General features: G+C 49.9%; 1 long non-coding RNA gene across 1 annotated transcript in view; it reads right to left on the reverse strand.

Moving 5' to 3' along the window:
* LOC136021660 (uncharacterized) overlaps positions 1-17815 on the reverse strand; it is a 123734-nt gene that overhangs the window by 15941 nt on the left and 89978 nt on the right. Inside the window, exon 5 of the long non-coding RNA XR_010615854.1 lies at positions 4279-4514. This is a non-coding gene — a long non-coding RNA (uncharacterized LOC136021660). The remainder of the gene's footprint in view (positions 1-4278; positions 4515-17815) is intronic.

Here is a 17815-nt window from a genome sequence, read left to right on the forward strand (position 1 = left end):
CTCGGCGCCGCTGGCAGGGCCACGGCGATGGCTGGGGTGAGCGCCCGGCTCCTGCCCTCTGGCACACCGGGAATCCCAACCTGGCTTCTCCCTCCCCAGCGTCACGGCCACGGCTCGACACCAGCAGACACAGCTCCGGCGCCGGGAGAGGAGCCGGCTCCTCCCAGCTCAGCTGGAGCCTCCAAAATCAGGACCTCTTCTGTCAGCTGCTTTTATAGGGCTATAAAACCACAAGTTCATGTATGAGTCTGTCAGACCTTGGCTGGCATCAGCCTCGGCCACCTTCATCATCATCATCACCTCCCTGGCTCCCGCACACCCGGGCTCCCTGCTCCTTCCATCTCCATCACTACCAGCTGAGGACCACCACCTTCAGATGGACACGGAAAAGCAGACTCACAGCAATGCCACCACGGACATGCCCGAGCAAAACAATCATGAGTGAAGCAATGAAACGCCCGTTTATTCAAGCCTCCCTATCCTCGTGATGCTCAATGGCACAACCAAACCCCGCACCACCAGCGTGGGGCTGGACATGCACCCACCCAACCCTCCCCATCACCCAGCGCTCCCAGTCCCTTGCAGCGGGTTGGGACCAAGCAGTCCTGCCCCACACTATTATCAGACAGCCCTAATAACGTGTACACTTGTAATGCTGGGCCCAGCGACAAGAATAACATGAAATAACACTGCACCCACCCACTGAGAACACCAAGTGTGTCACACTCCTCTGTGTCATGTGGTTAAAAATATCCCTCCTGACGGCCCTTTCCCCCCCCTCCTTTTCGTATTTATTTCTATTTTTTGAATGCCTAACTTGGCCAGGTGGAAAAAGCTTGCATCAGAGCGGAGCAGAGCCGGTGGCGGGTGTCTGCTTGGGTGACGTTAAACGGGAGGAAAGGGGAAAAGAAGAGAAGTTTGCAATTACATGGTCTTTGCCCAGAGGAGTGGCCGTTGGCACGGGGAGAGCTTCCAGCCTAAACCACACAGACAGATGCTATGGGAGCTGGCTTTCGTGGCCAGTGGAAATACCCAAACGGGGGCAGCCTGCAGCTGAGATTTTATGGGAGCGGAGGGATTAGAAGCTAATTCAAAGGCTGAGGAAGAATTTGGTCCTGCTGAAGGCTTCCGCTTTGTGTTAGTTGCTTTGCACAAAGGTGCGTTAAGATGTTGGCAGCCCTGGGTGACAGCACCCAGGTCCCATCTAGATCGCAGCGTAACGGGGCTGGTGGCTGCAGCCGGTTCCCATCAGAGGGTAAAGCTGCACTAGCCTCAACCAACCAAACCCAGCAGCACCCCGAGGTCCGTACCCTGCAGAAACACTTCTCCGACCCTTTCCCCGGCTGCAGTATTTTTTTCTCCCCCCAAAATAAGCGCTGAGGTTGTATTTAAATCATCAACAGACATAGTGAGCTTTCAATCGAAAGCATCCGCAAATGGAGGCCTTTGGGAGCAAGGCATGTTTGGAGAACAGCCAAAAGCAAACAAGTCAAATAATGGGTCACATCGCACACGTAAGGGGAATTTTGCCAACTGAGGGTCAGGGCTTTAAGGCAAGGCTGAAGGAAACAATGGAAGCGCAGGACAGGGAAAAAATGACTTTTTGGTAAAATGAATCCCTCACTGTTACCCTTGTCTGGCCCACCGGCTTTGCCAAAATGACTTTAGATTAAACTAAGGACAACTGCATTTGTAACAGGTACATCTTCATGCTGAAGAGAGGATGAGTGGGAGCAGCACAAGCAATGAAGGCGGGTGCAGCTTGGGGAGGCTTCACTTCTCTTCCCTTGAAATTCCTGATGTCCTTCTGGGGCAAATTCTTCCTTCCTAAACCACCATAGAATGCTTTGCGTTTCTAGATGTATGTAAGCATGATGATCTTAAGGTCCTTTCCAACCCTAACTGTTCTATGATTCTAAGTACCTTTTACAAACCCTCCCAGAATCAGTCACCCATATTTTGCCTTTTCCTTTTGCGTGGCCTTCCAGATGCTCAGAAACTTCGGACTTTCCTCCTTCCCAACCTCACGCTTCAAGACCTTTGGTCTTCACCCCATCACACAATCATTCCTGCAAACATCCATCTCCCAGGTACAAGAATGGCCCTTCTGATGCTGTTGAAACCCATCACAAGAAAACATAGTTGAAATTAATGGCTGGAACAGTCCCAGCTTTAAGTATCCCACTATTCTATGTCTGGTTTTGAGGTTTGAGTGGTGTTTTTTAAATCAGACAAAAGCCCAGCCACACAACAACCATCTAGAGGCACTTCAGTGATGCTGAAGTACTCACAACACTACATGGGATGTGCAAACCATGGGAGGTACGATGTGGCCATAGCTGCACTCCCCATGGAAACCTGCTGGCACAAAACTCACCCTTGAACCTTCCAGAGCTGAGGCCCAGCTCCACCAGGACACTTAAATACACAAATTCAGCACGACTCTGTCTTGCCCAACGAGGCGTTAAAGCATCAAGAGCCGGGCAGCGCTGTTTCCATCATCACTTCAGCCTAATTTAATCATACAGAAAAATGGGTTTTGAGCTATTTTTGATTCTTTTTCCAGGATGGGAAAAGGATGAGAACAATGCAATAGGAAGCTCTGAGCTTAAAACTTCTCCACTTAATTTTTTTTCCCCTTCTTGCTTTCTTCCACAATAGCAGGCTGAGACACCAAATCAAATTGCTGGCCTAATGCACGCCTGCTGCAGGCTCGGAAACACAACAATTGAGTGGTGCCTACAATTGCCACGTTGTGGCTTTGGAGAAGACTCAGCTGCAGAGCTAATTTGGTGCAGTTTCCTGTTTTTCTATAGCAGATAGAAGGAGAAAAGGGAGATGCAGCCAATCTGAACTTGCTGGGCTGCAAAGCTTAGTTCAGTGCACTCAGAGCCCAGCTGAAGGCCATGGTTAATACCAAGCCCAAAGCAGCTTGTCTGCTGTGAGGCAGCAGATAAACAAAGCTGGATCTCACAATTGGAAGCCAAGGGATAGGGTTTGAACTGCAGCATGGATGGCAGCTGATGGGCAGCTTGGAGCTTGCACAAGCCCCTTCCAGCTCTGAATGGTCATCACAGAAACCACTGAGCCTACGATGCTGAAGCCCAATACATGAGCATTAACTTCATCATTGCTCTCAAAGTACACTGGTGACATAACACATCTAAACTCCTGAAAGTCCCTGCAAAACACACACAAACCCGAGAGCTTCAGACTGAAAGAGGGGAGGTTGAGATCAGATGTTAGGAAGAAGTTCTTTGCTATGCAGGTGCTGAGGCGCTGGCACAGGGTGCCCAGAGAAGCTGTGGCTGCCCCATCCCTGGCAGTGCTCAAGGCCAGGTTGGACACAGGGGCTTGGAGCAAGCTGCTCCAGTGGAAGGCAAGGGGTTGGAGTTGCATGGACCTTAAAGGCCCATTCCAACACAAACCAGGCAGCGATACTATGATAGGCGTGCACACATACACACACACACACTGCATACTGTACTCATACTAAAAGCATGTGACAGACACGTATTTTGAGTGCATTGTAAGGACAGCAATTTCCAGGGCACTATTGCATTTTAAGGAGCCAACTAACAGACAGTAACACTCACTGGGGACTGTACTGAGCCACAGAGCCATGCCCAGCTCCTCAAACACACGTTACAGACTCTTACCGGCGCCAGCCTCAGCAATTCTGCAGCCGGCATTAAGCAGGGGCTGCTCCCAGCTGCCCCCAGGATCTCTGAATCAAGAAAATGCCCCTTACAAACAAGCTTCTTTTGGGGACCTCGCCTAAAGGGGCCTCACTGAAATACCTGCCCCACCTCCCAACGCATCTGTGCAAACAAACACGAGCAGCAGCCTTCCCTTCCGCACGAGGCACGGGCTCACGCCTGATCTCTAACAGAGAGATGCCACAGCCCCTTGTTTGAACATCTGCTGTCCCTGACGGCAACAGCAAAGTGCAGCCCATGCCATGGATGGATGGATCTTAAAAACGCATTTCAGCATCTGCACCAGGGCAGGATTTCACCACAGCCGGTCGGTCCCATCACTAACACAACATCCCCCCCATCCCAGATGATGTGACGCTGCCGCCAGGGACTTCAAAAAGGACAGGATTATTGTCTAATTGGATTTCTGGTCTCAATTAAGGCATAAGGGAAACCAAATGCAAAGCTGACATGGAAAGCTTCAAACATCTGTAACAACAAGTGGCTAATTTACAGCGTACCCACCTAGGAGCATGCGAGCAGGATGCAAACCTTCCCATCAGAGCAACCAGGGACTCACCTGCCCTGAAATGAGGCCGTGGATACTTCAGATGAGTGAGGACTGAATCTAATCAAATGTCTCCTTCCTTGCTCACAGCATCACGGTGATGGTACCCAGAGGAGCGGGTTCAGCAGGTGATCTGACTCCTTCCTCCTTCCAGACACAGGCTGGGCCACGGGAGACAAGCAGGATTGAAGGGGGCAGCACCCCTGCAGCTCGTTTGAGAAACCTCAGGAAACTCAAATCGGTTTCACCTTGAAATCAAACAGAGATTAGGGCCTAACAAGCAGCTAAAGCAAAGTAATGGCCTGGGCCACATGTTGCAGATCAGATGCCATGTGAGGCTAATTATTGCAGCCCAAAGGTTAGAATGGCTGCTCAAGCATTTCCACATGGGCTTTGAGAGCCAGCCCTGGAAGCACCAAAACATAAATGAGTGAGGCAGTACAGAGGTACCAACAGCTGATGGACCATGCTCCTGCTGTGCTGCGGGGAGAAGCAAAGCCCGGGGCTGTGACCAAGGCAGTTCCCAGTGTGGCCACAACATCCTGCACCTCCTAAGGCTAAACTCTGCTTTGTGAATGCTCCTTAGATGCAGTAACAGCAGCATCTCCACATAATCCCCCTCCCATCTCGGCATCACAAGACTAACGGCCATGCTCCCAGGGAGGGAGTAGAAATCACACCAGTGTTTGGGGTGACAGACTCCTCCATCACACTATTATGCCAATGCAATGAAAAAACACACAGTGCATCCTTTACCCCCCCCAAAAAGGCCTGTTTCTCACTGAGCCACTCACCACTCTCCTCACAGTCACCAGGCTGCGGTACTGTGGCCGAGGGGCTGTGAGGACACCGGGGCTGTGGCTGTGATGCCCAGGCTCGGTGCCATTGAATGGGGGGAGCCCGGCCGCGGCACAACCGCATCTTATTTATGACACAGGTTCTAATGATGGGCTGCAGCCACGGAGGAACTCCCAGCAATTTCCACCCTCAGCAGACACAGGTTTTCAGCACTGGCTATTTTTGCTGCCCACAAGTATTTTCATTCAGCTGGTTCAACATCAGGGCTGTAAATGTAGCAGGCTGGATGCTGAGTGGGCACGAAGAGCTCTTGCTCCATCGAAATCCAAAGGAGATGCTGCCATTCTCACCCACACGGCATGAGATTACTGCTCGGCCCCTTTCCAGAGGGGTTTCCAAGCTTGTTTTTCCTTTCTGCTGAGCAATCTGGAATTTGCCTTTCCTCTGCTCTGCCTTCTCCTCAGTGGGGAATGAGGGTTCAGCACAAGGGTTTTAATGCTGCTGCTCAAGAGGGGCAGGAAGCAAGCGTTGCATTTTGGAGTGCATCTGCAGCAGGATTGGGAAACGAAGCCCCAGAAGCCACCAGCTCTCTCTCATGTATTGAGGCAAAAAGCGAAATCTCAAGGAGATGGCACAAATAGCAAACAGAGTGGAAAGAACAGATACTTAGGAGAAAAAAATAGAACAAACCGCAAGAGCTGCAAGCAGAGTGGCTATAGAAAATAGATGCAGTTTAAGTGTGCGATTCAGGGAGTCTCGTCTGAGTGTCAGAGGTTCAATACTATTGCCTCCAATTTAAATCATTTTTAAAAGAAGTGCAGAAGAAAGGTGATGAAAGGGCCCCAACGTTGTTCCCTGGTCGGAAAAACACAGCCCACTTGTGCGCTGTGGTGAAGTTTTGCATTTTGGCTAGACATCGCGTGCAGGGCTGTGCTGGAGCTTTTGCTTGTTTTTAGGAGTTGAAGTCATTGGTGATCCATGGAGGGAGAAAAGGCTTCTGCCTTTGAGGAACATGCTGTAGGAGCATCTAGGAGGAAGGGAGCCCAGCAGCTCCTGGGGGATATGAGGGACCCCCTCCAACAATGCACTGGTGAAGACCAGACCTTCAGGCTGCCACCTCCTCCTGCTCGCTGGCTAAGGCCTGCCATAGATCGTAGGACTGGGTTGGAAGGAACCATCAGAAATCATCTTGTCCAACACACTCAAGGCAGGGACACCTTCCACTAGAGCAGGTTGCTCCAAGCCCCATCCAACTTGGCCTTGAACACTTCCAATGATGGCACATCCACAACTTCTCTGAGCATCCTGCACCACTGTCTCACCACCTTCCTCATAAAATATTTCTTCCTTATATCCCATCTAAATCAAATCATAACCATGTTCCTCTCTCCACTCCCACTTTGGAGAGGTGCTCGAGGACACCTCTCCATCCCTACCAAGGGGATAGTGGCATGCTTAGGGTTCCCCCTCCAGCATGGGGAGCCACAGCCCCAGGGATCAGAGCACACGGATCCTGGGACAGGGATGCACAGCCACGTGCTGTAGCTCTCACAGTACCGACCTTGGGTAAGATCACTCAGTAGCAAAGCTATCCCCACCCCTGGGCATGCAGGATCCGAGCAACCCTGATCCTCACCCCCAGAGGCACAAGCAGCAGGTTTTGATGCACCCACCCTGGCTCCTGGCCTTGCGCAGGATTCCTGGTAAGGAAGTCTGAACCCCGAGTGTTATCCAAGATAAATACATTGGGATTCAGGCAGTTTACTCTATGGAGGCCCTTTGCTGAGGCCCATCTGCTCTGACCAGGATTCAGAGAAGTCTACACCAGCCTTGGAAGTGAGGTCCTCCCCTGGTCCAGGTCCATGCCAGGACCCGCTCACCATGGGGAGATGATGGTGATGATGCTGCTGCAGGATCTGACCTGCGATGTCCATCACTAAGGAGAAGCTGGGCTTCACCTCACAGGACCTGAGGTCCCACATGCAGCTGCTTCAGCCCTCAGCAGAGCCCATTCTCCCAACATCACAGCACCACAGGGATGCAGAACTCCATCACCCTCCAAAGAGCATGGAAAAGCCAGGCAAAACGCATCCACAGGCAGCCCCAGAGGGCCGGAAAAAGCCACTTCCCTGATGGAAAGTGCTTTGCACTCACACTTAAAATAAAACAGGAGGGGAAGAGGAAACAAATCTATTTTTCTCTGCATTATTCATGTACCTAAACATTTTGTGCACCAAGCTGGGCCTGGTAACCTCACCTGAGCATGGACCACTCCTCTCACTGCACTGAACCTTAGATTTTAAGCTCAGCACGAGCTATTATATCATCCATCTCCTTTGCAACCCAGACCAGAGGCTTTTGCTGCTGTATCCAAACAATAACTTCTGGTTGAGCCTGCCAAAACACTTCTACGTGGATGTTCTCTCTGTATTTTAAAGGAGAGGAACGCGCAATAAACACCCTTTCATTACAGCAGCCTTGTGGATTTGGGGTGGCTGTGTGTGTATGGGCTGGTACTGAAAGATAAGTTTAACAATCGTGTGGTTTCTTCTCTCTTTTTCTCTTTACCTCCCCTCCTGCTTATGCAGTGAGTTACTAATATCCTGATTGGAACCAGATTTGCATGAATTAGAAGTCGAAATTGGAGCAGCAACTGCTGTGCAGAGGATGTAAAGGGAATAAAATGAATGGGGTATTAACCTTCAACCACTGAATATTAATCAGTGTTTCACAAAAAGGAAAATAGAGAGGCTGCCACACTAAATATTTTTAGCATTTATTGACGGGTTTGATTTCCTCTCTCTCCCAGACCTTTTGCTTCCAATCATGGACCATAAAAAATCACACAGAAGATGGGGAGGGCTGAAGAGGGGGAAGGGGTGAAGCAAAAACTAAAGATCATCCGTTTTCTGAACTGCTGGATGATATTTGGGAGTTATGCAACACAGAAAGCCATCTAACAGAGTACCTGATCCCACACTGGTCGGTTCAAAGGCTCATTTCTCCATGTCCCAAAGCAAACAGAAATCTACCCTTTGGAAACGAATCTAGCCTTTGGAAACGAATGCACGGTAAAGAAATAAACTTCTTAAAAGCTAAACTTCCCGTGTGCCCAAAGGTAAAATGCGCTTGAAAATCAGCCTAATAAAAGAATCAGCTTGTTAAATGATGACTTTTTGTTTTGTGTGGCCCAGTGCTGGGGCTCCATGGAAAACAAACTCTAAAAGCTTACTAAAACCCCCCTTGAAACAGTGACATCTCCATTACACTGGAAGTGCTTTGGCCTTGGAGCTGGACACCACATCCCCAGGGGCCTTGGAGACTTGGCTCTTCAACTGCCCGTAACCAAAGGCTGAATTGGGATTTCTATTGGCATGAGTAGCAATGGCCATGGATCCCCTTGGGGTGTTATGGGGTGGGCTGTGGGAAGGATGGGCAGGTGGGTGCAAAGGGAAACACACCAAACTGTATAAATCAAACCAGAGCTTCCTCACAAACGATGTCTAAAATAACCCAAAACCCACCCCGCACAAGTGGAAAACTACAGAGCCTCTTCTTCTGCCCTTTCTCCCCTGCAAACTTTGGCACGGCAGGGATTTTGCAGGCAGATGTCCCTTGAAATCTCTTTTCAGCAGAGACAATTCCCTTCCTTCCAGACACTGCTGCCCTTCTCCTCAATGCACCTTCGCAAAACAGAATTCATTTGTTTTCATTAACTTCTTATCAAGTTACCTGGATTTGTTTCAATGCTCAGAATGTATTAGAGGGAGAGGGGGGGGGGGGGAGAGAGAGAGAAAACAGTGGTAGGTTTTCAGGAAATAGCAAGTTCTTTTTCACTGAGATAGGAATCATTTGGCAAGCCCCAGTGAAATACTTCTAGGTTCCAGAAGAAAGCAAGAGGGGGGAAAAGCAAGCAAGGAAAGGGAAGATGCTAATGAACTGCAGAGGAGAGAAAAACAGAGCTTAAAAGAAAAGGAAAACAAAAGGAAGATAATGAAACCCAATGCTGGTCATGCATCCACAGCCAGCTGACCCATAGAGGGGAACTGCAGCGTGTCGCCAAGCTGCTGGATAAGGACCTACCCTCCTTTCCTGGGGAATGGTTAGGGATAGGCGGCATTAAAGTCCCATAAATAGCCAGTGTTTAAACCCTTCATGCCATAAAGCACCTAGGCACCAGGCCAGCAAAACATTTAGGGGCTGCTTCCCTTGTGCCTCAGCAGGATGAGAGCCCAGCAGGTACCTCTGTCATTGGAAATAGCCATAAACCAGCTTTGCAGACGGCAGTAACTCCATTGAAGACTCCTTCTTTTGGAGCTGTAGAACCTCAAAACCAAACCCAGGTTTCACTAATTCCTGTCCCTCTGCAGATGAGCATTAGACCAACACAACCAAGGATCAGCTGCCACCAGTCCCATGGGAGCAGGATAAGTATTGAGGTGGTTTTCCCAGGATAAGGCCAGGAGAGCTCAGCACCAATTCAGCCACATCCAACACTCCCGGGAGAGCACCAAGGAGTCACCCGACGTGCCCACCTTGGCTGATGCGTATTTTCCTGCTCTAAGCATATCCCAGTAGCAAATCCAAGTTATCCCCTATTCTCAGGCCTTTGGTTTCATTTCTGGGAGGAAAGGGGAAGGTTTTTTACTTTTTTGCCTTTTTTTCTTCGCATTTTCTTGGAAATGAGGCTGCATTCTAATTAGTCTGCATTTACAGGCTGCATAATGGAAACGTGATCCCTCCTCTAACCTTTATCATCTGTTTCTTATCTTCAGAGCTGCACAGTCCCCTTAACTCTTAGTGCACAGGGAGACATTTAAAAGCCCTTCTGCTCTGAGGAAAGTGACATGGGAAGAAGAACGAGGCAACAGCCCCAACCCACATGTGTATCCTGGTGGGGATAGGGACACGGCTCTCTCCTTCCACCCCTATGTTTGTGGGGACATCATCCCCAGGAGATGTACAGGAAGATGCTGGCTGCTGTGTTCCCATGGGATGCACCATCAAAGGTACAACAGCATCTTGTGCTCCTCCTGTCCTAGCATCTGCCAGAGGGTATATTTAGACCAGCTCTTAGGCAGAAGCTCTTCCCTGTGAGGGTGCTGAGGCGCTGGCACAGGGTGTCCAGAGAAGCTGTGGCTGCCCCATCCCTGGCAGTGCTCAAGGCCAGGTTGGACACAGGGGCTTGGAGCAAGCTGCTCCAGTGGAAGGGGTCCCTGCCCGTGGCAGGGGTTGGAGCTGGATGAGCTTTAAGGTTCGTTCAACAGAAAACATTCTATGATCTCTCCATCAGCAGCACCATGTCCACCAGAGACGATGCTGGATGGTGGGGCAGCGAACACAAGGCAGCTGTTGACACCATCCATCAAACACACTTTGAATTAAACCGCCTAGCCCAGACCTTTGCACCAGAGGCTACAGCATGAAACCAAGCATGGGAAGGCAGCAGGAGGGAGCCTGCAAAGTCACCTGGTCAACCCACGCTGCATCTGCTAACAGCAGCCTGCCCAAAGCCAGCAGGAGCACTCCTGGAGCACTTTGGCAAACGATGGGTGTTTCTTTAGAGCTGGAAGTCTAATCACTTGGTTAGATCTTAAACAAGCCACATGCCTGAGAAACCCATCTTCCTGCAGCAAGTGTCCTCGGGCAGACGTTTGTACGTACAGCCCCTCCGAGCCGCACGTTAACTGTAGGTTGCTATAAAGAAGTCTGTTCCCCCTGCACATTTTAAACCTGTCAGGTTTGATTTCCATCTCATGCCACTAACGCAAAACGTCCTGGGCATGCTCTCAGCGTGGAGCAGGGCTCATCCCGAGCTGCTCCTCCTGCGCTGTGAGGGAAGGAGCGTCCTTTGAAGTCCTCCCGGTGATTCATGTCCGGGTCCTTCCTGTCCCCTCCCCAGCAGAGGTTTCCCCAGGCTGACCTGACCTCCTCTCCTTTCCACCTCCCTGGTGCAGGCAGGGAAGCCCAAGCGACCTTCCCAAATCCCAGGTCAAGAAGGAAAGCTTTCCTGCCCTGCTGTGCCATCGGCAGAGCAGGGACCCGATTCTTCAGGGTTTATACCTGAACTGGATTGGGTTTAAACGCCTGGGAAAACAGCCCCAAAAATACCCTGCGTTTTTCATCTGGGAGCCATCTATCAGGATCTTTTTCAGCACTAACTTCAGGGACTTTCAGCAGCGATGATGGTGGGGAGACAAACAAAAGCCTTATTTGTTGGCATCCACGAATCTCCACGCTGCATCTCACTTTGAAGAGCACCAGCTGGAGGGTCTGTGATTTCTTTTCCCATTTCTCTTTCTTTTTCTTCCTCTCTTGCTTTTTAACCATTATCCCCTGCACGTGGTTCAGCCCTTCACAAACCCAAACCAAACCAAAACAAAAACCCGAGGTGTGAGAAGATTAAAGATGTTGAGATCTGGACATTTGCAAATCAGAACCACATGTTTCAAATGCATGGGGCTGGCCGACAGCCACCGCTTTGAACAGCCAAAGAGCCGTTGCAGTAAAAGGATCCCCCGAAAGCTGGAAGAGAACAAGAGCATCAGCAGTTCCCTCCACCTCACTGGGACAAGGCCAAGGCAACTCCGTGGGGTTTTCTCATGCATCTCTGTGGTCTGTGCTGTCTCCTACACACATGAATGTCTCAACCAGCCCTCCTGATTTCCATAAGCACATCCATCCCTGAAACTTCAGCGTGTCCGATGTCCTCTGAGAAGACCTCAAAGCCCAAACCTCCTTCCTGCATGGCCCAAATCAGCTCCTATTGAGGGGTCCAGGGGGAATTTCAAGGACAAAAGCCTCAGTCTCACCTGGATTCAAACTGGACAACCACCCTGCAAAGGACAAGGGAACAGGCAGAGCTCTGTCTGCTCCCGTGAACAAAGAGCACATCCCTGCAGGGACATGAGGAGGAAGCAGACAATGCTGAGGAAGACTACTGCTGGATCCAATCTCCTGGCTCCTGCAAATAGTCCAGATGAGACAGCTACAAGCTGCTTCTTCTACCTCTTCTCAGCTGCTTTCTGCCTCCAGTATCTAAGGTGTGCATCAAGGTTCGGACCAGCTCAACTCCCAACCCATAAAGACACACACGCTAACCAAACCAGATCTTCAGTCCTTGATTTAGGTCAAATATACATCACCCCACCAGCAGCAACTGCTGCACAGCACCCTGAGCTATCTCAAATTTCACTGGTATGAATGCTGAGCAGAACCTACCATGACTGAAATGCCCACCCAAGTGAGTCCATCACAGCTGGGATGGAGCTGCAGACTGCAAGAGCATCCAAAATAACCAAGTAGATGCATTCCCAGCCAACAGGAGAACATCCCAGAGAGAGCACCAGGCACTTTGCTCACCATTTTCTCACTCCTGGCCTTTTCCTAGTTATTAGCAGGAGAACCACCTAGAGCAGGACCCTGGGGTTTGGGGACCTGATTGGTGAGGAGAAAAGAAGAGTGAATGCAATTACCTCGCCATGATGCTCAGAACCTGCTTTACATGGAAGAATATTCTTCATCCTACAGTTGTTTATGGGGTCTTTAACCCTTCCCTTTTTATAGGGGGGGGTCTGAAATCTATTTTATTAGGGGAAAAAGATTTGAGCGTATTAGGCAAAGCGCCAGTAGCCATGGCAACCACAGATTTTTCCATCTTCATTACAAGTTCAAGTAAAACCTTCATATAAAATCTAAATGAAAGGCTACATTATAAGTCCATTTTGAAATGTTTGCCTGGAAGTAAAACGTTGGACTGCATCCTTTTTGCTCCGCTGAACATTCGGGTTCTATGCGGAACACATTTTTCAAGTCAGATTGGTGTTTTCTTTCAGATTTTATTCCGTTTGCTCATACAGGGTGGGTCGTCTAGTGGTTAGAGCAAGGCAGCAAGGCAACTGGTTTCCAGTCTCACTCTGTTCCTGACCGGTCAGGGAGTGCTCCCAGTTTTATCCAGGTGATCTGGTCAAATCCTGTCAACTCCAAAATTCCTTTTCCTTCCTTACCAATATAACAATGATGATAATGATTGTCCTGAGCTTGCACCAGGATTCCCTCATTAGCATTGACAAGAAGTCACTCCCTAGAAGAGTGGCTCAGCTCTTGTACTAGGCTGAAAGCTTAAGGGGAGGTAGCGGTTAGCAGATGCCATGAATTCTGTGTTTGCTTCTCAAAGATTTGATTAGGAAACATGAAATCAGGCTGCCTGCTGTAGACAGGGACACAGCATTGTTCAAGGAGATATTCAACATACTTACACAATCTACTGATGCCACCAGCGTGGAATAATTCTTGTACTGTGTCATCTTAAAGTGTTCTGGTTTCCTCCAGTCTTAGGAGGAGGCAAATGCTGCAGCTGCCTTTCATTTCAAGGCACCCCTGGCTCCATCTCACCTTGGGCCAGAAAGCTCCCATCATTGCAAGGACTTCCTTCTCAAGCAGTCCCCTCTACTGTCCAGAGCTGGGCAGCTTCTCTATGGCTGAATGAGGAGAAAACTCTTCTCCAGGCTCTGTCCCATCCGTGCACTGCAGCCTGCCCCTGGGGAGCAGTTGGTACTTTGATTTTCCATGGGAAACACCTTGAGTCCACATCCACAGCTTGATCTCAAGGCTACAGAAACACAAGGGCTGAGGCACTGTATGGAAGGAGAACTTGCAGAAGAGCTCTGTAATAATACCTTTTACTCCAGCCCATTGATGGGTACCATTCATGACTACAGCTGGTTTGGGCTCAACCCCTGTGCCATTTTATCTGGGACTGGGCCCAGCCTTCAGTGCTTTTCATCCTTCCTAAGGATGCTGGATGCACATCTGCCATTAGACTGAAAGGAGACCCTGCTCCTGTTGAAGCCGATTTCCCTTCTGCTCCGTTATGGTTAAAGCTCCAACCTGCTGCCTCCCAGCCGTGCGTGTTACGGGAAGGGGACGAGGGGGGTTACAGACAGCGCGGGGGCTTTTTCTGTCTTGGATACATCCTTCCTTCCGCTCTTCGCAATCAATTAGGGGGCAAAGACTTCCGAAAAGCTCTTTCCTCCCTAACCTTTCGCAGCCTGTTGCGATAATGACTCTGGAGAGCTCGACCTGGGCCTTTGCGTGGGGTTCGTTACCTTCCCGGGGCAGCGGAAGGTGACCTTCATCCCTCCCTCCTCTTCCTTTCCTACCCCTGCAGCTCGGATGGTCTCAGGGAGGAGGAGGAGGGGTTGAAGCTGCCTCACTCCCAGTGTATAGGGTTTCTCTCCAGTGTCATTTCAGCAATCAAAAGTCAGAGGGTGGTTCTAGAGATAACATAGACCCTGGGAGGCGGAGGGGGCTGCCCTCAAAAATAACAGTTCTAATTATGTGCACCTTGAATGGAGACGTCAAGAGATGGAGGGAAAAGGGGCTTTCTGGTTTTAATTTTGTCATTTCTTTCTCCCTCTTGCACAAGGCACGCTGCTTGCCAGAATCCAAGCTCCAAACTGCAGCAGCTTCCTCCCAGGATACAGCTTACAACTGAAACAACTGCCTTTGCTAGCAGTAGCGGGGCTTTTTTGGTCCCTCCGTGATGCAAGCACACAGGTAGGATGGACCAGCAGCAGTTTTCCCTGGCACCTGCAGTTGCTTTCACAGCCTGTCTGCCTGCGGATGGAGTATTATGGACTCTTCAAGCAACACCTTGTGTTAAAGCATCCCTGCTCCACAGGGCAGCTTTGTGCTGGCTCCCATCAGCGCGGAAGGATGGGAAGGACTGTGGATGCATCCTGGGATGTGTCCAAGCACATCCCACTCTGCATTTACACAAGGTCTTCCCCAGAGCCCTGATAATACTCCCCAAAATCTGTCTCCTATTGCACCACATCACAACCTCCCTCCTCTTTCCCTGCTCCCAATTCCCTGCTCCCTGGAGCTGCGGTCCTGCCGTGCCACATGTGACACTGCAGTGGTTTAGTGACTCACATCCCTGTCCCCAAAGAGGAAACTTTCTGGCTAAATTTTCCCTCTTGTCACCAGCAGGATAAATGATGGAACCACCTCCACAGCAGCACTGCTGCCCGCAGAGCAGCTGCACACAGGGAGATACAGCAAACACGGGTAAATAGCTGCTAAACACCATGATTAGGACCATGTAACCCACTAAACATATCCCAAACCGTGCCACCCACTTTAAACATCCTCCTGATACAGCTGCAGTGACGCAGCTGCTTCTTCAACTACAAAGTGACCCACACGTCAAACAAAAAGGCATTTTCTGAAGTTATTGCTAATTCAGATAATGCAGGAGATGTTTTTTCTCCCTGACCGTCGCCTGTACCAGGAGGGTGCGAGCAGTCATGTGTGCTCCAGCTCCTCCATGGCTCAGCATCGCCTCATTTGCTACCCACTGCAAAGGGGCTGCACGTTAATGACGCCCAGCCCTCGCCCCTAATCGAAACCATCCCATTCAAACCCAACTGAGAGTGACTGGAACCACTTTGAGGCGAGAAGCCTATTATTGAGCTATAAACCTCTCCCATCCTCCACAGGAACCTTTCACAGGGCCAGCTAGAGAAATAGTAACTCAAACCCATGTGGTGAGAGGGACAGAAGAGGGTGTCTCCAGGTAACAAATACTTGCTTCTTTCACTATTGTCCCAGCCATAAAATGGATTTGTTAAAAAAATCCAGACTGTGATTTCTTTTGAATTAAATGGGAATTATACCCCCTTGCTCCCCACTGAGTGTTCCTTAGTATCTTACAAGCTACAAAGGCACCGCTGTATGGGTATGATACAGAAGGATAGGCTCATGATGGCCAAAATAGCCTGGCTTCCTTGGCATCAGTGGATTAGCACTGATTTACATTAAGCAAAGATTGGGCATATGGTGTGAGTGGGTAGAGTCAGCACAAACAGACTCGGGGCAGATTTCCTCCTTCTCCATCACCCAGTGCTCTGACACACAGACCCCCTCAGCACACAGACTGTCACCCCCAGACTCCATCATCACTGCTCTACACCGTAAGAGTAACAGGGTGGATCAACCTTTTGAACCACTACTGTGGAACAAAGCCTTTTTTGCCTCGCCAGCTCTCATTTCAACAAAATTCCCCAATCTTTACTCTTATAACTGTTCCTCCCTTGGCACAGAAGGGCTGGGAAAGCTCCCACCTGCTCTCTAGGAGGTAAGCAGAGCCATGTCCCAGTGGCGATGCCACATTCCCTGCTCCCTGCCTGCCCTCCTCGGATGCCCAGGAAACACCTGAAACTTGCAATATTCCACATTTTGCTTCCCTATTTTCTCTGCTTGAAACGGCTCCATCAGCCTCTCACCCCCCTCTAGCAACACCCTTTTGAGCGAGGGGATTCCCTCCACATAATCAAGTGGATTAAAACCCAAGGTTTTTAATCCTAGCTTGTCATTAATAAGCCCATGACGGATCCATGCAGGGTCATGGATCTGCTCAGGACTGAGATAACAGCTACTGCACAGGAAAACCTCACAACCTTAGGACAAAAAGCCCATCACTACACGGTCTGTTAGGACCATCGCTTTCCTGCTGCTTCTCCCATGAAATCTCACCTCTGGCCACCAGAAGCAGAAGAGAAAGTCAAGAGACGAGCAGAGGACGCGGTTCCTCCCGCTTTGCCCCCTCCTTCGCCCAAAATCTAATAAAGATGATTAAATTACATGTCTTTTCCTTCCATTGAAATCACCGCGCGCCACTCGAATCCTAGAGCTCAGGAAATAAGGCACGACAACTTCCCTCGTGAAACTTAAGCCGGCAGAGCAGGGGTCTGGAGCGCCGGGCCTGCCCGACCGGGCTGCTCTAATTAAGGAATCACCCCGCTGAGCAGAACCTAATCTAAATAAAACAGAAGAAGGAGCTCGGTTCAAACCCCCCTCCTCTTCCATCCTCCCCCCCCACCCCCGGCGGAACCCATCCAAGTCACAGGGAGTTTTTCTCTCTCCTCGCTCTTTCTTGGAGGGTGAGGGAGGCTCACACAGAGCCCTGTGTGTGCTTGGGGTGGCCAACTTCCAAAGGAAAAATACACCCGCCACGGACGGCGAAAGGCGGTGATATTTGCTTTTATTGGTGATGGCTTTTTGCAATGATACTTGGCCTGCTGTTTGTTAAGGAGGGGGAGAGAAACACCCTCTTTCTGATGATTATATTGTTGGTATGGCTGGTCAGAACTGGCCCGGGACAGAAAAGGGGAGGTTAGATTCTAATTTCCCCCCCCTCCCCTGAAAGAGTTTCTGCTTTTCGTTGAAAAATGTTGAAAAAATGAATATTGGAACTAAAAAAACATATTTCTTTTAAATTATAGAATTTAAATCCAAAATATTTCAGGCAAAAAATCCCAGCTGATTTGACCCAGTCACCATCTCTTCTCAGAAAGTTTCCTTACGTTCCCATTCACCCCAACAGATCCTCCAGATTAAATCAATCTCCATCACCCAACATCCCCACCTCCCGTGTGCCAGCACCGGCATCACCATCCCACCAGCCTGGACCAGAGACTCGACCATCATCTCCTGCCTGTCCAGATCTATTCCAGCCTCATTCTCTTCTTCTCCCTACATACCCATGGTCACTCTCCCCTCTTCCAGGTTGGAGGAGGTGTCCCACCACACACCACAGCCACTCAGTCCATCAGCTCCTCACATTCAGGAATTTCACAAGCAAGAAGTTACCACGTGAATCATTCTGTAAAAGCTCAGGCCCCAAAAGATTTATAGCAATAAACAGAGGAGCGCAGACATTCCCGGGAATGCTTTAAAAAAGCACTTA

The sequence above is a fragment of the Lathamus discolor genome, chromosome 13 (genome assembly GCF_037157495.1).
Source record: "Lathamus discolor isolate bLatDis1 chromosome 13, bLatDis1.hap1, whole genome shotgun sequence".
NCBI lineage: Eukaryota > Metazoa > Chordata > Aves > Psittaciformes > Psittacidae > Lathamus > Lathamus discolor.